General features: G+C 38.9%; 1 protein-coding gene and 1 pseudogene across 1 annotated transcript in view; both read right to left on the bottom strand.

Annotated features, from left to right (window-relative positions):
• Nucleotides 1-391, bottom strand: part of fhl5.S (four and a half LIM domains 5 S homeolog) — a 33,398-nt gene extending 33,007 nt beyond the window's left edge. Inside the window, exon 1 of the mRNA XM_041564639.1 lies at nucleotides 126-391. The gene's annotated coding sequence lies outside the window, so the exon portion shown is untranslated. The remainder of the gene's footprint in view (nucleotides 1-125) is intronic.
• Nucleotides 392-13,818: 13,427 nt separating this feature from the next.
• LOC108717430 overlaps nucleotides 13,819-21,601 on the bottom strand; it is a 46,737-nt pseudogene continuing 38,954 nt past the window's right edge.

The following is a 21,601-nucleotide window of genomic DNA, read 5'->3' on the forward strand; positions in this document are numbered from 1 at the left end:
GACATCACACAATTATTTTATTACTGGACTCTACATTTCTACATACTGTAAGCAATTCTTCCACTCCTATGTGTACCATTGTGTTACTTTAAAAGGGATTAAACATTTAAAATGAAGTTACTTACATTTGCTTATCTTTTCAGAGCTGGATCACTAGCTGCCGACCTCTCACATACTGAAGTCTGAGAGCAGCAGACTGGTTTCCAGAGTTCTTGAATTTGGGGGCTTGTCAGCTTTTGGCTTTGGGAAAGGGCTGTCTCTCCTCGCGTTGCAATAACGGATGTTTATGTTCAGGTTCTAAATGTGCAAATTAAGGAAAGCAGCATAGATTAAATAAGGAATGTAGAGTTCAGATTGCTTCCTTTTAAATCATGGCCAGGGCCCAAAGGGCTAACTTGAAGGAATTTTAGTGGCTGAAGCAATGCCTGGAATGTGAAGCTGATGGTGTGCAGTTGTAACCAACATATCAAGCCAGGAATATTGTCCTAATTCACTGACATTGGCAACACACTACAATGCAGTATTCATTTATGAGAGTGACAAATGAGATGTCTAATTACAAAGACAAGGAGATATTTATGAGAGTGACAAGGCTGAGAAAATGTCTTTTATGATCAGATGTGATACTTCTTTTTCCCCTCTCACAATAGTTACATAGTTACATAGTTAAATTGGTTTGAAAAAAGACAAAGTTCATCAAGTTCAACCCCTCCAAATGAAAACCCAGCATCCATACACACAACCCTGCCTACTTTGACATAAATTCTATATACCCATATAACTAACTATAGAGCTTAGTATCACAATAGCTTTTGATATTATGTCTGTCCAAAAAATCATCCAAGTCATTCTTAAAGGCATTAACTGAATCAGCCATCATAACATCACCCGGCAGTGCATTCCACAACCTCACTGTCCTGACTGTGAAGAACCCCCTACTTTGCTTCAAATGAAAGTTCTTTTCTTCTAGTCTAAGGGGGTGGCCTCTGGTACGGTGATCCACTTTATGGGTAAAAAGGTCCCCTGCTATTTGTCTATAATGTCCTCTAATGTACTTGTAAAGTGTAATCATGTGCAAGCGCCTTTTTTCCAGAGAAAATAACCCCAACCTTTACAGTCTACCCTCATAATTTAAGTCTTCCGTCCCTCTAACCAATTTAGTTGCACGTCTCTGCACTCTCTCCAGCTCATTTATATCCCTCTAAAGGACTGGAGTCCAAAACTGCACTGCATACTCCAGATGAGGCCTCACCTGGGACCTATAAAAAATATGTTTAGATACAGACTTCTTATTATAAAGGTTTTCAAAGTCATTTAGTAATGCCTGGGGGAGTGATGCAAATCATGCTCCTACTCTAATAACCAAGAAAGTGTAGGTCCTTGGACTCCAGAATCAATACAGTGATGTCTGGTCTCAACAGTGCTCCATTCACATAACATACATGAGCCCACTAATGTTTTCTAGGCTTTGGCTTGCAACTTCTATCATACATTAATTACTCTTCTTCACCAATGCTTGCCTAATGGAAATATTAAAAAGCAGGTTTACCATTGAAGGAGAAGGAAAGGCAATTTATACTTAGAGGGTGCCAAGTGTTAAGCCCCCCAAGTTAGAGTCCTGCAGCGGTTTGGGTACCCGCGTGTTACCAGAAAAAACCTGCGGTACCCTGCAGGTTGCGTATTGAAGTTTCCGGGTGCGGGTATAAACACGGGTCGGCGATTCTGCAGGTTTCCGGGTAGGGCTGCGGGTCTTCTCAATAGCAATTTTTACTCCTTTTTTCTGATCACCTACTTCCGATGATGTCACGTCCGGTTTCCAATGACAGCACTTCCTGTTTTACTCCTTTTTTTCTGATCAAGCCTACTTCCAATGATGTCACTTACAGTTTACAATGACAGCACTTCCTGATTCTTGATGGTAAGCGGGTCACGGGTCCGGATAAGGTACTCGCGGGTCGGGTCCAATCGGGTAAGAATGCGGGTTGTGGGTCCGGGTTGCGGATTGCAGGTGTCGGGTTCCAAAAAATGGACCCGTGCAGGACTCTACCCCAAGTGATTGTATTTACTTACCTGACTGGTAAGGCTGGTACACCTATCAGCAAAAAACTGCACCAGCCCGGGGGTTTTTTCCTGCAAGCACCACAGAGTGATGTTCTTCCTGCTTCTTCTTTCAGTTTGCGACTGTGCATGTGTCATAGCACAAAAAGCTGAACTCTAATGAAAAAGATGACTATTTCCTTCTGCTGCGCATGTGTCTTCCCCAGGAAATTTCTGCCGATAGCAGCACCAGCCCAGGGTGTCAGGTAAGTAAATACAACCACTTGGAGGTGCCTAACTTTTGGTATCCCCATGTATAAATTGCCTTTACTTCTTCTTTAAATATATTTAGAAATAATAAATAAAAATTATAATGCCTATTCTATGGCAACTTTTTAGCTGGTCTTTTTTATGGTTTTAAAGCATTAGCTTTGTATTGGGACTCTCTCAGATTGACCCTGGTAACCAGTATCTGTAGGGCTACAGTTTGACTTTTGTTACTTTTTATTTCTTATACTGTATTTCTGCAGAGGCCTACATGTAATCAAAGTTCTAAATTCTAACTTCAAAACTGATTGCAGTCTGATTGCAAGGTTACATTATATATGAATGCCAAACTGGTATAAAGGTATAAAACAAAAAGTTATAAGCTACAATAGCCACAAACAATGAAGACCATTTCGAAAGTGTCTTAGAATATGACTGTTTACATTATAGTAAAAGTAAATTTTAAAATGAACTACTTTTTTAAGGGTTGAATGTATGTAGAAAATTGGTATACTTACTGCTGGAATTGTATTTTCCATTGTAAATGTGTAAAAATAAAAACTGGGTAAATAGATAGGCTGTGCAAAATAAAAAATGTTTCTAATATAGTTAGGCAAAAATCATCATCATTTATTTATATAGTGCTGACAAGTTACGCAGTGCTTTACCTTAGTTATAACAAATGGAATAAATGGAGGATAACAAACAAGGGTTCCAGAGTACAATAGGATTAGAGGGCCCTACAAATTAGAGTTTACAAACTAAAGGTAAGGGTACAATTGAGACATTAGGATTTTAGAAACAATTTTGTGATTTATGACACAGCAATGATTGATTAATTATGGTACATTGAATAAGCTTCTTTAAACAGGTGGGTTTTTAAGGAGTTCTTGAAAGTTTGGAAAAAAGGAGAAAGTCTGACAGCTCGAGGCTGAGCGTTCCAGAGAAAAGCAGAAGCCCGAGAGAAGTCTTGTAGACGAGAATGGGCAGAAGTGATGAGAGGAGAAGCGAAGCGAAGATCAGAAGCAGAGCGAAGGTTTCGTGAAAGAGTATATTTGGAGATCAGAGATGAAATATAGGGCAGGGCTTCATTATTAAGGGCCTTGAATGTGTGTGTTAGTAATTTGAATTTGATTCTAGAGGAGATATGGGAGCAGCTGATGTTGAGCGGTGCGATAGATGAATGAGTCTAACAACCAATTGGAGTTGTGAAAGGTGACTTGTTGGAGTACCTGCGAGGATTAGGTTGCAGTAATCAAGGCGGGAGATGATGAGCGACTGAATCAGTGTTTTAGTTGATTCTGAACTGAGATATGGTCGTATTTGTGCAATGTTGCGCAGTTGAATACAACAAGATTTTGCAAGTGTTTGAATGTGTGCTGAAAAATACAGATGTGAGTCTAAGATAACTCCTAGGCAGCGTGCCTGTGTTAAAAGCCAATCACTGATTGGTTGCTATGGGTTACTTCCCATGGACAAATTTGCCCAGAGTTGATAAATGAGCCCCAGTGAGCTTTATTACTATGTTGCATATGTAGTACAGGTATGGGACCTGTTATCCAGAATGCTCGGGACCTGGATAACAGGTCCCATACCTGTACTACATATGCAAAAATGTAATGTATAAAGGCTGGAGTGACTGGATGTGTAACATAATAGCCAGAACACTACTTCCTGCTTTTCAGCTCTCTTGGTTTACACTGACTATTTACCCTGGTTACCAGGCAGAGACTTGAGGGGGGTCACATGGGTCATATCTGTTGTTTTTGAATCTGAGCTGAATGCCGAGGATCAATTGAAAATTCACTGAACAGATATGTACCATGTGGTTCAAGGCTCTGACTAACTCAGAGTTATAGAGCTGAAAAGCAGGAAGTAGTGTTCTGGATATTATGTTAGACATCCACTCACTCCAGCCTTTATACATTACATTTTTGGCTAACTAACTATATTAGTAACATTTTTTATTTTGCACAGGTTATCTTTTAACTTGTTTATATTTTCACCCTGAACTGTTCCTTTAAAGGAGAACAAAACCCCCCCCCCTAAGCTTCCAGGCATTGCTCCCTCCCCTCTCCCACCCAGGGATGTGCTTTAGTGTAAAAAAAAAACCCTTTGAAAAATTCTCAGCCTTAAATGTAGAGAAGCACAGCGGAGCTCCTGGTCGCCATCTTGCAGATCTACGAGTAGCCTTCGGGTCTCGCCGGTTTGTGCATACGCAGTTGAAGCCGATTCCTGAATTGACCCAACTGAGAATGTGCCAGCCGGCTTTGTGACGGTGAAGAGACCCAAAGACTACACGAAGATCCAGAAGGTAGCGACCATAAGCTCCACTGCATTTAAGGGTCTGCACTTGTGCCTGCACTTTAGGAGAGAAATGCTTTCTGGCAGGCTGCTGTTTTTCCTTCTTAATGTAACTAAATGTGTCTCAGTGAGATATGGGTTTTTACTATTGAGTGTTGTTCTTAGATCTACCAGGCAGCTGTTATCTTGTGTTAGGGAACAGTTATCTGGTTACCTTCCCATTGTTCTTTTGTTTGGCTGCTGGGGGGAAAAGGGAGGGGGGGGGTGATATTACTCTAAGTTGCAGTACAGCAGTAAAGAGTGATTGAAGTTTATCAGAGCACAAGTCACATGACTTGGGGCAGCTGGGAAATTGACAATATGTCTAGACCCATGTCAGATTTCAAAATTGAATATAAAAAAATCTGTTTGCACTTTTGAAAAATGGATTTCAGTGCAGAATTCTGCTGGAGCAGCACTATTAACTGATTCATTTTGCAAAAAACATGTCAGTATCCCTTTAATGACCTCCAATGACCTTTCTAGCATAAATAATGAACAGATGGATAGATCCTGAAAGATTTAGTTTTTTCCAGGCACATGGTTAAATATCTCTGAAGAGCTAGTTCTTCCTCTTGATCCTTTGGTTCAGGAAATAAAGTGGGCAGATTAATCTCTGCATCAAACTCCAGGAAGATGGTATTTTAGGCACAAAAGAAGGTTCTCAGGCAAACTTTATCTTGCAGAAAAACCGTAAAGCTCAGAAGCTCTCTCCAATTCTACTAGCTGAAGTTATAGCAGTTAAGAAGATGGTTTTAAAAGTAAGCACTGTAAGGGAAACTTCTCCCAGTGGCTCAAATGGTGTATAACATGGTTTATTAAGGACTAATTTAAGGTCCCATGGAGGAAAAAAGGATTTAATATTTGGTCTCAACCTGGATATGGCTCCTAAGAATCTTCAAGGCTTAGTAAAATATAGTACAACCGCTCTGGCCATAAGATCAAACAGTCAGACATACAAAATAGAGGGAATTGACCAATGCACATTCCCTGGAACCCTGTTTCATTTGTAATGTAGTACCTGTGCATGTGCATACATTTTCAAAAATAGATGTTTTTAGTTACAAGGTTCTGATCATAAAACTGTCAATGGCTTAACAAGAGTTGATCTCTCTTCTATAAGGGTAGGACTATGTGAACGATTCCGGCGTGCTGCGACAAAACGCATGTGACAAAACTAAGGTAAGAGATAGAATTGTCGCATAGTGACTGTCAGATGCAGAAGCAGCGTGCATTCTGTCGCAGAGCGTTCATGTAGTCTTACCCTAAAAGCAAACCTTGCCATAGGTGTCTGTTGAAATATATAAACCCTCAGTCAATTTCTTCTCCAAAAAAGTTTTTACATTTACTGGTTTGAAATTTGGGAATTGCCTTACTCTGTACATGGTTTGTTTTTTTAACTGAATCAGTCTAAATAAGCACATAACTATTATCAAAAACATTAAGGGGTTTATTTACTAAAACTCGACTTTTTGACCAAACTCCCAAATCTGAATCCCATTAATTTACCATTAATGTTTCTCAAGAAATATGTGAGAGAAATTGCAACAAAAATGAGCATCAATTTGAATTGTACGATTGTTTTCAAATTGAAGCTCCGAAAATGACTTATTGCAGTTGTCGCCCCGAAGAATAGCACAAACAGGCAGAAACTATAGAGAACCCTGAAGGTAAAAAACATGTTCCAATTGTTAAAGGGACCATCTGCCACTGACTTCTATATGATTTTAGGTTTTAGCTGAGGCATTTTCAGATTCTAATTTTTAGCAGTTGTGGAGCATAATGAATCTAAAAAACATCTAAAAAAACATTTTAGGCTTCATAAATACGTCCAAAAGTATTTTGCAATGTACAATAATAGGTGCTTTTCCTGAAAAAAAATCGCAGCAATTTAATGATTTGGAACCAGACCATTAGTTAGGATGGACAAATCATCAGACCGGTGGTCAGTTGGGTTGAGGTCAGGGTCCTAGCAGGCCATTCAAGTTCTTCTACTTCCATGTCAGCTACTTTTTATTACTCAACTTTCTATTCAGACCCTGTGCTATTCATATTCCATAGTCTCTTATTCAAATCAGTGCATGGTTGCTAGGGTCATTTAGACCCAAGCAACCAGACTGCTGAAATTGCAAACTGGAGAGCTGTTGAATAAAAAGTTAAATAACTCAGAAATAGTAGAAAAAATATACAAAGGAAAAAACCATTTAAAATAATGGTGTATATTTAGAAAAATAATAGAACACCTACACACTAATTCTACAGGGTCAAAAACATTTTTTTATATTACAAAAATGAAAATCATACTCTAGCTAAAGATATCCTCTTTGCAACACTTGATTAAAGAAGGGTCAGATCGAGCTGTAGCTTCAGGCTCATCTCATAAATAGGCCCAGATGATTTGACCATGTCAAGTCTGGCTTCTGCTAGTCTTGCTGTCTAGCAGCAATTAATATCATTTTAAGTAAAAACAAAGTCAGTATTTTAATCATTCTAATTTGGAGCTCCAGGGCCCTGGTTCTCTGCAAGGAACCAAGGAAGAAAAAAAAAATTAAAGCAAAGGGTTTTTTTTAATCATGGGTAGATGTTACTGAGCTAGATAGAGCAAAGCAGTAAGCTATAAATAGAAGGATACTACAAAGAAATAAAACAGTAAAGGGGATTTCTGATTAGTATATTTGGGGGCTATGTAGAAATAGGCATGAGCCCACGCACCAATTACCAATTTTCTTTCGTACTTCTAACTGTGCTTCATGCAGATGAATCTAAACTGCTGCATATGAAATGCGGATTACTAGACAATGGCATCCATTTTCATTTCATTCATATCATTAGTCAGGATGATCTTCTTTAGAAACTCTTTTTAGGATGGCATCATGCTTTAATATGCTGGCTATGTAGAAATGCAAGATTGTAAGCAAGACATTATTTACCAGGCATGGAAAATGATATTAAAGGAAAACTATACTCCCAAAAATGAATACTTAAGCAACAGATAGTTTACATCATATTTGGGGGCAGATTTATCAAGGGTCGAATTTCGAACTAGAAAAAACTTCGAAATTCGACCATCGAATAGAATCCTCTGACATTTGAATTCGAAGGATTTCATACATTGTACGATCGTATTCCGATCGTACTCCAATTGTACTTTGAATCGAACGGTTCAAAGGATTTTTTGGGAAATCGTTCGAACTGTTCGATTTGAAGTAAGAGGTCCCCCATAGGCTAAACAGCAATTCAGCAGGTTTTTTAAAGATACAGTACTTCGATTATCAAATGGTTGAATAGTCAAACGATTTTTACTTTGAATCGAAGTCGAAGTCATAGTATCCTATTCGATGGTCGAAGTATCCAAAAAATTACTTTGAATTTTCAATTTTTTCACTTCGATCCTTGATAAATCTGCCCCTTAGTGTCATATTAGGAGAATCTCACCAAACTAGTATATATATAAGCTGTTTTATGCAATATATTTTTATAGAGACCTCATTGTTTGGGGGTTATTGTTTTCCTTTAAGAACAATATTAAAGGGATACTGTCATGGGAAAAAACATTTTTTTCAAAATGAGTCAGTTAATAGTGCTGCTCCAGCAGAATTCTGCACTGAAATCCATTTCTCAAAAGAGCAAACATATTTTTTTATATTAAATTTTGAAATCTGACATGGGGCTAGACATATTGTCAATTTCCCAGCTGCCCCAAGTCATGAGACTTGTGTTCTGATAAACTTCAATCACTCTTTGCTTCTGTACTGTAAATTGGAGTGATATCACCCCCTCCCTTTTCTCCCCCAGCAGCCAAACAACAGAACATTCTCTACATGGTTGCCGGCTGCTCTACAGGGAAACAAACAAAGCTGCTCGAGGTCTGGGAAATAAGGTTGGGGGGGGGAGTAAGGTGGGGGTGGAGGCTGGGGGGCTCCCCCTGCTGTTTGAAAGTATGATCCTTTCCCTGCAGAGCAGTTAGGGGCCGTCTGAAGTTTCCTATTCACAGCAGTCAAAGCAAGTAAATGAAGGGGGAATTTCACTGCATACAGTCAGGTTTCTTATATAAATGGTAGACATTTTATAATTAAAGTATATATGAGATAGGTGTCTTTTACATTAAAGAAAGTAAAAATGGGATTTTAGTTTTTGCCTTTACATTCACTTTAGAAAAAATTGAATTTACCATTCGACCCTTAATAATTCTGTCCCTTTAATAGCAGGAGCAAAATGTAATGTTGAAACATTATGCTAGAATTCTAGAAACATGATGCACTGTGTTGAAAAAAAAAACTGAATTGCATTTTACATAAGCCTCCACTAGTAAATGACATTCAGGTTGTTGTTTTCATGAGGTATTCCATGTACTGTATATATAATTGTTAATATTTTCAAAACTATTTCTGCATGATTTACTGTCAGGGACAGAAATGCTAGCTGCATAAATGTGGGCAAGTTTGCACAGGTTCATGCTATCAGTTGAGCCACAGTTTTCTTGTGCAGTATGCAAAGGCACAAGAGAACCTAGTAATTTACATTGACTAGTACTGCATAAGCATGTGCAATGTTTCTGGGTTATAAAAATCATGCACATTTGACATCATATCCATTTTGTCATGGCATTATGTTAGAAATGTGAAAAAATGGTTCCTTGTTGCATTAAACACATCACGCATTGCACATGGGTAGTTTCTCTGTTAGTAGACTAGTAGGGAAATAGCACACATGGAAATCTATAGACATTTTTTCAAGAAATATGCAGGAGGAATTGTCTCAATTTTTTTTTTTTGCGTTATAGATCATGGACATTGTGGTGCTTCTGCAGCAAATCATTTTGGGGTGGGTGTTGCTCACTTATCCCCAGTTACTGGACCCACAGTCTCAGTCCCATTCCCTATGTTTGTTTGTAGAATATAAAACTACTGTTAGGTCCATAAATATTTGGACAGAGACAACTGTTTTCTAATTTTGGTTCTGTACATTACCACAATGAATTTTAAATGAGACAACTCAGACACAGTTGAACTGCAGACTTTCAGCTTTAATTCAGTGGGTTGAACAAAAAGATTGCATAAAAATTTGAGGAACTAAAGTCTTTTTTAACACAATCACTGACAATGACAGCCTGAAGTCTTGAACTCATGCACATCGCCAGATTTTGTGTTTCCTCCTTTCTAATGCTCTGCCACGCTTTTACTGCAGCGGCTTTCACTTGTTGTTTGTTTGTCTTCAGCAATTTAAATAAATGCTCAATTGGGTTCAGATCAGTTGACTGACTTGGTCATTCAAGAATATTCCGCTTCTTTGCTTTAATAAACTCCTGGGTTGCTTTGGCTGTATGTTTTGGGTCATTGTCCATCTGTATTATGAAATTCCTCATAAATTCCATCAATTTGACTGTATTTAGCTGCATTTGAGAAGACAGTGTCTCAGAACACCTCAGAATTCATTCGGCTGCTTCTGTCCTGTGTCACATCACGGATAAACACGAGTGTCCCAGTGCCAATGGCAGCCATGCATGCCCAAGCCATCACACTGCCTCCTCCATGTTTTATAGATGATGTGGTATGCTTTGGATTATGAGCTTTTCCATGCCTTCTCCATACTTTTTTCTTGTCATCATTCTGGTAGAGTTTGATCTTGGTTTCATCTGTCCAAAGAATGTTTTTCCCGAACTTTGGTGACTTTTTTAGATGTTTTTTCAGAAAAGTCCAATCTAGCCTTTCTATTCTTGAGGCTTATGAGTGACTTGCACCTTGCAGTGCACCCTCTGTATTTACTTTCATGCAGTCTACGCTTTATGGTAGACTTGGATATCGATATGTCTACCTCCTGGAGAGTGTCATTCACTTGTTTGGTTGTTGTGAAGTGGTTTCTCTTCACCATGGAAATGATTCTGTGATCATCCACCACTGTGGACATCCAGGTCTTTTTGCGTTGCTGAGTTCACCAGTGCTTTCTTTCTTTCTCAGGATGTACCAAACTGTAGATGTTGCCACTCCTAATATTGTAGCAATTTCTTGGATATGTTTTGTCTGTTTTTGCAGCTTAAAGATGGCTTGTTTCACCTGCATGGAGAGCTCCTTTGACTGCATGTTGTTTGTTCACAGCAAAATCTTCCACATACAAGCACCCCACCCTTACTCAACTCTAGGGCTTTTATCTGCTTCATTGATAATGACATAACAAAGGAATTGCCCACACCTGCCCATGAAATAGCTTTTGAGTCAATTGTCCAATTACTTTTGAGCCCCTGAAATGTAAAAAAAGGCTTTAGTTCCTCACATTTTTAAGCAATCTTTTTGTTCAACCCACTAAATTAAAGCTGAAAGTCTGCAGTTCAAACGCATCTGAGTTGTTTTATTTAAAATTCCTTGTGATAAAGTACACAACCAAAATTTGAAAAAAGTTGTCCATGTCACGGACCTAACTGTATAGCCGACATGTATTCTCAGCCTTTAAAAGAGCACCTGTATGGCAAAAATTTATCCCCAACCGAATGTGTTGGCTAATACAGCCTGCATTCTGGTTGGGTATAAAAGTAGTGCGGCCATGTCAGTCATGACCAAATACACTCCTGACATCATGCACATAGTGTGCAAGTTGTGGCACTTGCTCATTATGCGCATGCATGTGCCCCAACATGGCCGCTCGTACTGCGTGCTCCCTTCCAGTGCGGGTGGCCTAGCACTGGCAGGGAGCATTAAAAAAAAAATACTGCTACCCGCAACCAGAGTGCTGGCTCTATTAGCACACATCTTTGGTTGGGGATGGCATTTTTTGCCCAACAGGTGCCCTATAAAGCTAAAAGCATTATTACTCTATATGGAGCATTATAAATGCAGTTTGGTCTTTTCTCTGCATGATGATACTGAAGATATTTTTATATTTATGCAACTGAACAAAATAATACACAGCAAGTTAATCTTGTTGTGCCCTGGGAACTCTATAGAACATCAGTGGTGATTTACTTTTAATATTACAGACATATATTTTCCCATGAATGCTTTCAAGCTAAATACAAATCTAGCAGCTTGTTTTCGTTTATATGAGAACATCTGAAAATGTCCAGTGGGCTGAAGGGTAAGGCAACATGTACAAATACCCATAGTAAGCATTTTTTAAAGAAAATATTTTCATTTTTCTATTTGCTTACATTACAAATTGTTTCAATGTTGTGTTCAGGTCACTTAAAAAATATACAAACATCTGTAACAAGTTTTTCATTGAACCAGGATATTCTTACAAAACCGTTGTTAAAGAAACACGCTGTAAAAGGTGGCCGGCTTAACTGAAACATAAAGCCTGACTGATACACTGTTGGTTAGGTCAGGGACAAGGTGGACTTTATTCTAACCCATTTTTTACTGGGATAGGTTCCAAAAGGAAGGTCCCTATTAATAAACCGCTTGAAAATCAGCAAAAGGAATGGGCACCTTAAAGGAGAAGGAAAGCTATGAAGTCATTTAATTGCCAATAGATTAGCTGCAATCATGAAAGCTAGAATGCTTTATTTATTCTGTAGAATATTTTACCATACCTGAGTAAAAAGCTCTAGAAGCTCTCTGTTTGTTTAGGATAGCAGCTGCAGTATATGCTTGGTGTGACATCACTTCCTGCCCGAGTCTCTCCCTGCTCTGGGCTCAGATTACAGCAGAGAAGGGAGGGGAGCAAACTGAGCATGCTCACGCCCGGGGCAAGGAGGTTTAAGCTGACGGCAGGAAGTCTAATACAGTCCATGTGTACACAATAAAAGGAAAGAAATGCAGTGTTTCTTTTCACAGAGGACACAGAGCAGCATTACTTTGAGGGTTTACTGGTATATTTAGGTGGACCTTTCTGAAATGGCTTATTTAGTTTTAACCTTTCCTTCTCCTTTAAGTGCTATAATTCAGTTTTCAGAATAAGTATTTCCTATGACTTAATACTGGAACTCTTATTTATATCATTATAAATGCATAATGTTTACTCTCTCTCTCTCTCTCTCTCTGAGCAGCTTGTATTTTAGCAGCATTTCATATACAAGAAATGCTAGGTTGGCATTGGAAACATTTTTTTTTTTATAGGTTTAAGAACTCTCACCATCTGCATAAGGAAATATAGCAAAGCATGGTAGTTTTAGGCTAGCTTCCAGGGAAGAAAATCATCAAAACATTCTTTTCATTTTTTTTCATTTTTGTCCCACATTAGTGTTTTTTACTGGGGGTATTGTATTATATTACTGTGTGTCCAACTTTTCTTCAAGAAAGCCCTGCTTTATGGCAGATATTTTAGCTATTTTACAGAACAACTAAAAATGACATATTTTATATAATGCACTTAGTGCACCAGCCTAAAGTTTCAGTTTCTCAATAACAACAATGATCCAGGACTTCAAACTTGTCACAGGGGGTCACCATCTTGGAAAGTGTCTGTGACACTCACATGCTCAGTGGGCTCTGAGCAGCTGTTGAGAAGCTAAGCTTAGGGGTCGTCACAAATTATCAAGCAGAAAATGAGGTTGGCCTGTAATATAAACTGATGCTACAGGGCTGATTATTAAATTTGGATGCTAGTTGCACTGGAATCTGTACTGCCATGTAGTAATTAAATGTATTAATTACTTATCAGCCTTATATTGTGACATTTCTATTCTATGTATACTGTATATTCTGAGAGGGTCCCTAAGCCCAGTAAGTGACAGCAGCACAGAGCATATACAGTGAATCAGCAGAAAAGAAGATGGGGAGCTACTGGGGCATCTTTGGAGAAACCGATCTTTACTGCTAAAGGGCTGTGGTAGCCTTGGGCTGATAAAGAAACCCAAAACATAATTTACAACATTTCTAGCCTACTTCTTTAGTTAAGCTTTAATTCCTATTTAAGAAGAAACACATTCAAACCTGAAAATGATGCAAACGCACCCTTGATAATGGGGGCCCTATAAGATATTAGAACCCCAAGGGAAAGTGCCAACAGCTCTGAGGTGTTAGTAAACGTTTGCTATCAGTAGTTTGCCGCCCTATTTTTATCTTGAAGCTAAATACTTTGGAACAAGTATCTGGGATCCCTCTTATTTTGTAGTTGCTGTGTCTTCAAAAAAACCTTTATTACATTTCAACCATGGCACTGCAAGAACAATGAATTCATTTCTGCTGCATTGCAACTACAATGGTTAAGTAATGAAAAGTTGCTATGTAGTCTCAATTTAAAGATGAATGTTAAAATTCCGTTTTTTATTTAGTTCTGGGATGTATTAATAATATTAAATTAACTTGAACATGAGTGTGTTAACCAGACATAAACAGGTCATTCATCATTCATGGATGTTTTTCTAGATCGGAGAACTATATCATTAATTACAGGAGACAGGTCTTGAAGTTCCTTTCTAATATTATCAGTTCCCTTTTGTGTCCACATCTTCTTCATCCTTCTGCTTGGTATTGCCTACTAGTTGTCTTACAACAAGAGTCTGGTAGTTAACAAGAAGCTTGTGTTGATCCTAAAAAAGGAAAACAAAATTTATAATGTAACAAGCTGCCTACAAAACCCCATGGAAACAACATACTGTATATCTATATCACCTATTGACTTGGCCATCAGCTTCAGTGTTGCTCAACTCTTTGATTCTAATTCTGAGATATATTAACTGGTATGAGGTGTAAGTGAATAAAATGAAAAGGTGCCTAAAACAAGCTGTAGTTTGTCCTGACAATATTATTTAACATAGGTAACAACAATTTTGTCTTATGGAAAGATTCACAAATGTGCAAGGAAAACCCCCACCATGTGCACGTTTCATCCTTGCAGGACCAAATTTACAGGGATGGAGACCAAGAAAAATAGTGTGGGTCTTTGTGATTTGCTGACAACATTCTCACAGCAAAAACTCCTACTCTTCTAAAGAGTAAAGATGAAAGCATCCATTGTGATCTCAAAGGATAACCTTTTTCTTTTGAAAGATCATCTAGAGACAAGTATTCAGAATTCTTTTTCAGTATTGAAGAATTAAAAAATCCTGGATAGGCTATACAAGTGCCTAGATCTGTTTTAAAACAGGATTTGAATTGCCTGCAAAGTATAAACTAAGCTAAGCACCCCTTATAGCCATATTTTGCAAGTCAAATACAATTGAAACTCATGACCTTGAACCTATGTAAACTGAGGGGTACGTTTATTAAAGATCAAACTTGCTGTTGCTAAACAGTTCAAATTCATTTTCTATGGGTGTAAGTACTAGTGCAGCTCAGCAGAAGAGAACACTAAGAGCAATTTGAATTCTTGAAGGAGAAGAAAAGGGTTTTCCTTCCTTTTTCCTTGGGGGTGCCAAAAGTTAGCCACCCCAAGTGATTACATATACTTACCTGAAACCCTGGGCCATGCACCCATTAGGAGAAAACTGCACCGGCCCAGGATTCTTCCAGCGACCACCACCACATATCATTTCTACCAGTTCTACCAGTTCAGTGAAGTAAATCTAAAAAAAGGAAGCTAATGTTAATTAAATTTGTACTACTGTCTAAATAGGGATATGTCCCCCCCAAGCAGTATAGTGATTTATAAAGTACAGTATATTATCACTGCAATGGAACAGCATTCTATTTGCTAATGATACATTCTTGTGCATATTTCCCACTGTTTATTTAGGATTCATTTGCTCAATTCTCAGGCTAACAAATAGCTTTGTATGTCAGTTAAATCAAGCACAAGATTTATTTGTTCTGTAAAAAAACAATACCTTTCTTTCTTCTTATTACCCTTTTTCACTAAGATTCCACATGCATCTGCAGCTGCGTCCAGATATGATGAGAATTCTTCGATACTCTACAAGATGTACAAAACCACATGTCGTAAATGAAAACATAAAGGTTATAATTTCATTAATTCCAAAGAAATAAAAGAAACTATGCTGACATTTACAGAGAATGCAATGCAAGGATAGGCTATTGTGCAGACGTGCTTGCATACTGCCAGTACCATCTTCACTATGGAAATTGCTTATAGAAATAATTTTACTCCTGTGCTTCCAAAAATGTAAAACTGCTAAAAATGTTGATGATCAAATGTATATTTATAGTAACGTGATCTTTCCCAGAATAACTCACTCTCAATTGAACTAAACAGAGTGCTTTATGAAATTAATACATTCTATATTAGCTGTGCATCTTACCTTTCCAGATAAACATAGTTACATAGTTAAATTGGGTTGAAAAAAGACAAAGTCCATCAAGTTCAACCCCTCCAAATGAAAACCCAGCATCCATACACACACCCCTCCCTACTTTTACATAAATTCTATATACCCATACCTATACTAACTATAGAGCTTAGTATCACAATAGCCTTGATATTATGTCTGTCCAAGAAATCATCCAAGCCATTCTTAAAGGCATTAACTGAATCAGCCATCACAACATCACCTGGCAGTGCATTCCACAACCTCACTGTCCTGACTGTGAAGAACCACCTACGTTGCTTCAAATGAAAGTTCTTTTCTTCTAGTCTAAAGGGGTGGCCCCTGGTACGGTGATCCTTTTTATGGGTAAAAAGGTCCCCTGCTATTTGTCTATAATGTCCTCTAATGTACTTGTAAAGTGTAATCATGTTCCCTCGCAAGTGCCTTTTTTCCAGAGAAAACAACCCCAACCTTGACAGTCTACCCTCATAATTTAAGTCTTCCATCCCTCTAACCAATTTAGTTGCACGTCTCTGCACTCTCTCCAGCTCATTTATATCCCTCTTAAGGACTGGAGTCCAAAACTGCACTGCATACTCCAGATGAGGCATTACCAGGGACCTATAAAGAGGCATAATTATGTTTTCATCCCTTGAGTTAATGCCCTTTTTTATGCAAGACAGAACTTTATTTGCTTTAGTAGCCACAGAATGACACTGCCCAGAATTAGACAACGTGTTATTGGGGAATAACAGGAGGCTCGCAGAGCAACCACTGGCAGGGGCTAGTGGAGTGGGGGGAGGAGAAGGGGCAGTGGAGGCTAATGAGGGAGGACGGTTTGTGACAGTCAAGAGGGGAAGTAGGGGACAGAAGAGTAGGGGGGCTGGTCCACAGTTTGTCCAAAACAGCAAATTCGCCGTTTTGGCTGAAGATGCTGGGGAGGAAAACTCCGAACTGGCGTGTATGGAGCAGGCTGACTCTCGGAGCACCCCCGGAGGCAGTGGCTCTAATACGGGTGGTGGGGGGAGTGCAAGGAAGGAAAGGCAGGTTCTAGTTATAGGGGATTCAATTATTATAAAGGTGGATAGGGTAATCTGTCGCAAGGCCCCTACATGCCGAACAGTCTGCTGCTTGCCTGGTGCTAGGGTTCGGCATGTGGTGGAACGAGTGGACAGATTATTGGGTGGGGCTGGGGAAGACCCAGCGGTCTTGGTACACATAGGTACCAATGACAAAGTTAGAGGAGGTGGTGAAGTCCTCAAAAATGATTTTAAAAAACTCGGTGCAAAGCTGAGGGCAAGGACTTCCAAGGTAATTTTCTCAGAGATATTACCTGAGCCACGAGCAACACTAAGGAGACAGCGGGAGCGTAGGGAGATTAATGCGTGGCTGAAAGATTGGTGTAGGGAGGAGGGTTTTGGGTTTTTGGAGAATTGGCCTGATTTTTCAGTCGGCTACAGGCTCTTTGCTAGGGATGGGCTGCACCTCAATGATGATGGGGCAGCTGTTTTGGGAGAGAAGATGGCTAGAGGGTTGGAGGAGATTTTAAACTAGGTGTGGGGGGGAGGGTTCAGTAAAAGATTCAGTGGTAGACAGGTTAGATGAGATAGTGGGCAAAGAAAGGGAAAATGGGGGAGGAGATTTGGCTGGGGATATTGTTAAGGATAGGGAGGACCACATGTCATATGTTCAATATGGTACCAGTATTAAATGTATGTTTACAAATGCAAAAAGTCTGACTGGTAAAATGGGAGAGCTGGAGCTGCTGGTGTTGGAAGGAAAATATGATGTGGTTGGTGTGGCCGAAACATGGCTGAATGAGTCGCATGACTGGGCAGTAAATATCAGTGGCTATACTTTGTTTAGGGGCAATAGAAAAGGAGGAGGGGTATGTCTGTATGTTAGGCAGGATTTAAAAGCTCATATAAAAGAGGAGGTTATGTTAGAAAATGAGGGGCAGAAGTCGTATGGGTGGAGTTCTTCACCAATTTTAAAGAATCCAGCAAATTAATTGTAGGAGTATGCTATAGACCCCCTAATGTAAGTGAGGAGGAAGAGACAAAGCTCCTAATGCAAATAGAAAAGGCTGCTAGTTTAGGTAAAGTAATGATAATGGGGGATTTTAATTACCCAGATATTGACTGGAGCAACGGTACTGCTAGATCAGTTAATGGGAACAAGTTTATAAACTTATTGCACGACAATTTTTTAGCACAGGTTGTTGAGGAGCCTACCAGAAAAAAATGCTATTCTTGATTTAGTGATCTCAAATGACCCAGAACTTATAGCAAATGTGCAAGTCATTGAACCCCTGGGTAATAGTGACCATAATGTTATATCTTTTAATGTCTGGTGCAAAAAACAAAAATATACTGTGGCAACAAAAACCATGAATTTTGGAAAAGCTAATTTTAGTGCCTTGAGGGCTGCCCTACAGAGCATTGATTGGGGCATTAGGTTTTCAGCTAAAAACACAGAACAGAAATGGTTGTCCTTTAAAATTATATTAAATCATTATTGTTCTCAATTTATTCCCTTAAGGACTAAACGTAGAAGCTCTAAGTATCATCCTGTGTGGCTTAATACAGAAGTAAAGAAGTTAATGGGAAAGAAGAGAAAGGCATTTAAAAACTACAAATCTGTAGGGACAGAAGCTGCATTTAATGAATATAAACACTGTAATAAATGTTGTAAATCAGCAATCTGGAAGGCTAAGAAAAGAAATGAAGAGTTAATTGCGGTGGAGGTGAAAACTAACCCTAAAAAGTTTTTTAAATATATTAATAGTAAAAAGATGCAGGTTGAGAGTGTTGCTCCACTAAATAATGGTACCAGTATGGTTGTAACAGATACAGATAAGGCAAATGTGTTAAATCAGTTCTTTTCTTCAGTGTATACAATAGAGGAGTCTGGGTTCACAGGCTCACTTAATAACTGCACGAATGGTTCAGCTCAATCTAGTCAGTGGCTGACTCAGGATATGATTCAAAAAGCTTTAATACAAATTAATGTAAACAAGGCTCCAGGGCCTGATGGCATACACCCCCGGGTTCTAAGAGAGCTTAGTTCAGTTTTAGACCAGCCCTTATTTCTGATTTTCTCTGGTATGGTGCCTATGGATTGGAGAAAAGCTGATGTTATTTCAATATTTAAAAAGGGATTACGATCTCAGCCTGGAAATTATAGGCCAGTAAACTTGACATCTGTGGTGGGCAAATTATTTGAAGGCTTGTTAAGGGATCACATTCAAAATTTTGTCCTAATGAATGGCATTATGAGCAACAATCAGCATGGCTTTATGAAGGATAGGTCATGTCAGACGAATTTGATTGCATTTTATGATGTGGTAAGTAAGATTCTGGATAGTGGGGGGGCAGTAGATGTGATCTATTTGGATTTTGCCAAAGCGTTTGATACTGTGCCCCACAAACGACTGCTTTCTAAACTAAGGTCTGTTGGGCTTAATGAAGTCGTTTGCACGTGGATAGGAAACTGGCTACAGGATCGGGTACAGAGGGTGGTTGTTAATGGGACATTCTCTACTTGGAGTAAGGTCCTTAGTGGGGTCCCCCAGGGCTCAGTATTGGGTCCACTTTTATTTAATTTGTTCATTAATGACTTAGGGGAGGGTGTTGTAAGTAATGTATCAGTGTTTGCAGATGACACAAAATTATCCAGCCCAATTAATTCCATCCAGGATGTGGCATCCTTGCAACACGATCTTGACAAACTGGCAATCTGGGCAGCTAAGTGGCAAATGAGATTCAATGTTGATAAATGTAAAGTCATGCACCTGGGATGTAAAAATATCCAAGCCACTTATACCCTTAATGGGACTGCACTAGGCAAATCCATTATGGAAAAGGACCTTGGAGTCCTTGTAGATGATAAACTTGGCTGTAGCAAGCAATGCCAGTCAGCAGCATCAAGGGCAAATAAGGTCTTGAGCTGTATTAAAAGGGGCATAGAGTCAAGGGAGGAGGGGGTCATTCTTCCACTGTATAGAGCACTTGTAAGGCCCCATCTAGAATATGCCGTACAGCTTTGGTCTCCATCACTCAAACAGGACATTATTGTATTAGAGAGGGTACAGAGAAGGGCAACTAAGCTGGTAAAAGGTATTGAAAATCTTAGCTATGAGGAAAGACTGGCCAAATTGGGGATGTTCACGCTGGAGAAGAGGCGCTTAAGGGGTGATATGATGACTATGTATAAATATATAAGGGGATCATATAATAATCTCTCTAATGCTTTATTTACCAGTAGGTCTTTCCAGCTGACACGAGGTCACCCATTCCGATTAGAAGAAAAGAGGTTCCGCCTAAATATTCGGAGGGGGTTTTTTACAGTGAGAGCTGTGAAGATGTGGAATTCTCTCCCTGAATCAGTTGTACAGCCTGATACATTAGATAGCTTTAAGAAGGGGTTGGATAGCTTTTTAGCAAGTGAGGGAATACAGGGTTATGGGAAATAGCTCATAGTCCAAGTTGATCCAGGGACTAGTCCGATTGCCATTTTGGAGTCAGGAAGGAATTTTCCCCCTCTAAGGCAAATTGGAGAGGCTTCAGATGGGGTTTTTTTTGCCTTCCTCTGGATCAACTGGCAAATAGGTAGTTAATAAAAAAAAAAAAAAAAAAAAGGTTGAACTCGATGGACATGTGACTTTTTTTCAACCTTACTTACTATGTTACTATGTTATCTACAAAGACCCCTAGATCCTTCTCATTTAAGGAAACTCCCAACACACTGCCATTTAGTGTATAACTTGCATTTATATTATTTTTGCCAAAGTGCATAACCTTGCATTTATCAACATTGAACCTCATTTTCCAGTTTGCTGCCCAGTTTCCCAATTTAGACAAATCACTCTGCAAAGTGGCAGCATCCTGCATGAAACCTATAGTTCTGCACAATTTAGTATCATCTGCAAAAATAGAAACAGTACTTTCAATGCCCACCTCCAGGTCATTAATAAACAAGTTGAAAAGCAAGGAACCTAGTACAGAGCCCTGCGGTACTCCACTAACAACACTGGTCCAATTAGAAAATGTTCCATTTACCACCACTCTTTGTAGTCTATCTTTTAGCCAGTTCTCTATCCAGGTACAAATATATGGGGTGCCATTTATCCCAAATACATTCTGTATACAAAACTATCCCTAATACACAGAATGAATGTCTCTCATGTTATATAAGAATTTGTGACCATACACAGAGAAAAAAAATATACAAAAGACTTATTTCTATTAAAGAATGAAAACAAAATCTGGTTAGTGCACAAAAGCATGTCATTATATCACAAACTCCATTCTGTACAGTTTAACAAGCAATCTGTCTCACAAATGTATAACCTCCATGTAACGGACACACTTATGTGCAGAGTTACTTACAGAATGAATTATGTAAAAAAAAAGTTGGACATAATATATAATAGTGTAACTAACTAGTGCTTGTCAAGCTAGATTTGAATGACAAAATAGATATCTGCGACAGAAAGCAAGATTTGATAGCACAGGATTCATTCTTTCCACAAAATGACAGTTTTGTTTCACAAAACAGATAAAATAACCATTCTGTGAAGCAACACTGTCAGTCACATTCCTGAACCAATAAGAACAAAGCTTATTGCCATATACAAACAAGATGAGAAGTTGCCACCTCTGCTCCACATGGCTAAGGCAAAGTATCTGACCTGCTATAGAGGGCGCCCTCTAATGTCCCCTGTGCTGCATAGTAAAAAACATGAACAAACCTTTCCTAAAAGAGCAGCTGTTAAACACTACAGGTTCATAAATGGAAGTTTTTACAAATGGC

The sequence above is a fragment of the Xenopus laevis genome, chromosome 5S (genome assembly GCF_017654675.1).
Source record: "Xenopus laevis strain J_2021 chromosome 5S, Xenopus_laevis_v10.1, whole genome shotgun sequence".
Taxonomy (NCBI): Eukaryota; Metazoa; Chordata; class Amphibia; order Anura; family Pipidae; genus Xenopus; species Xenopus laevis.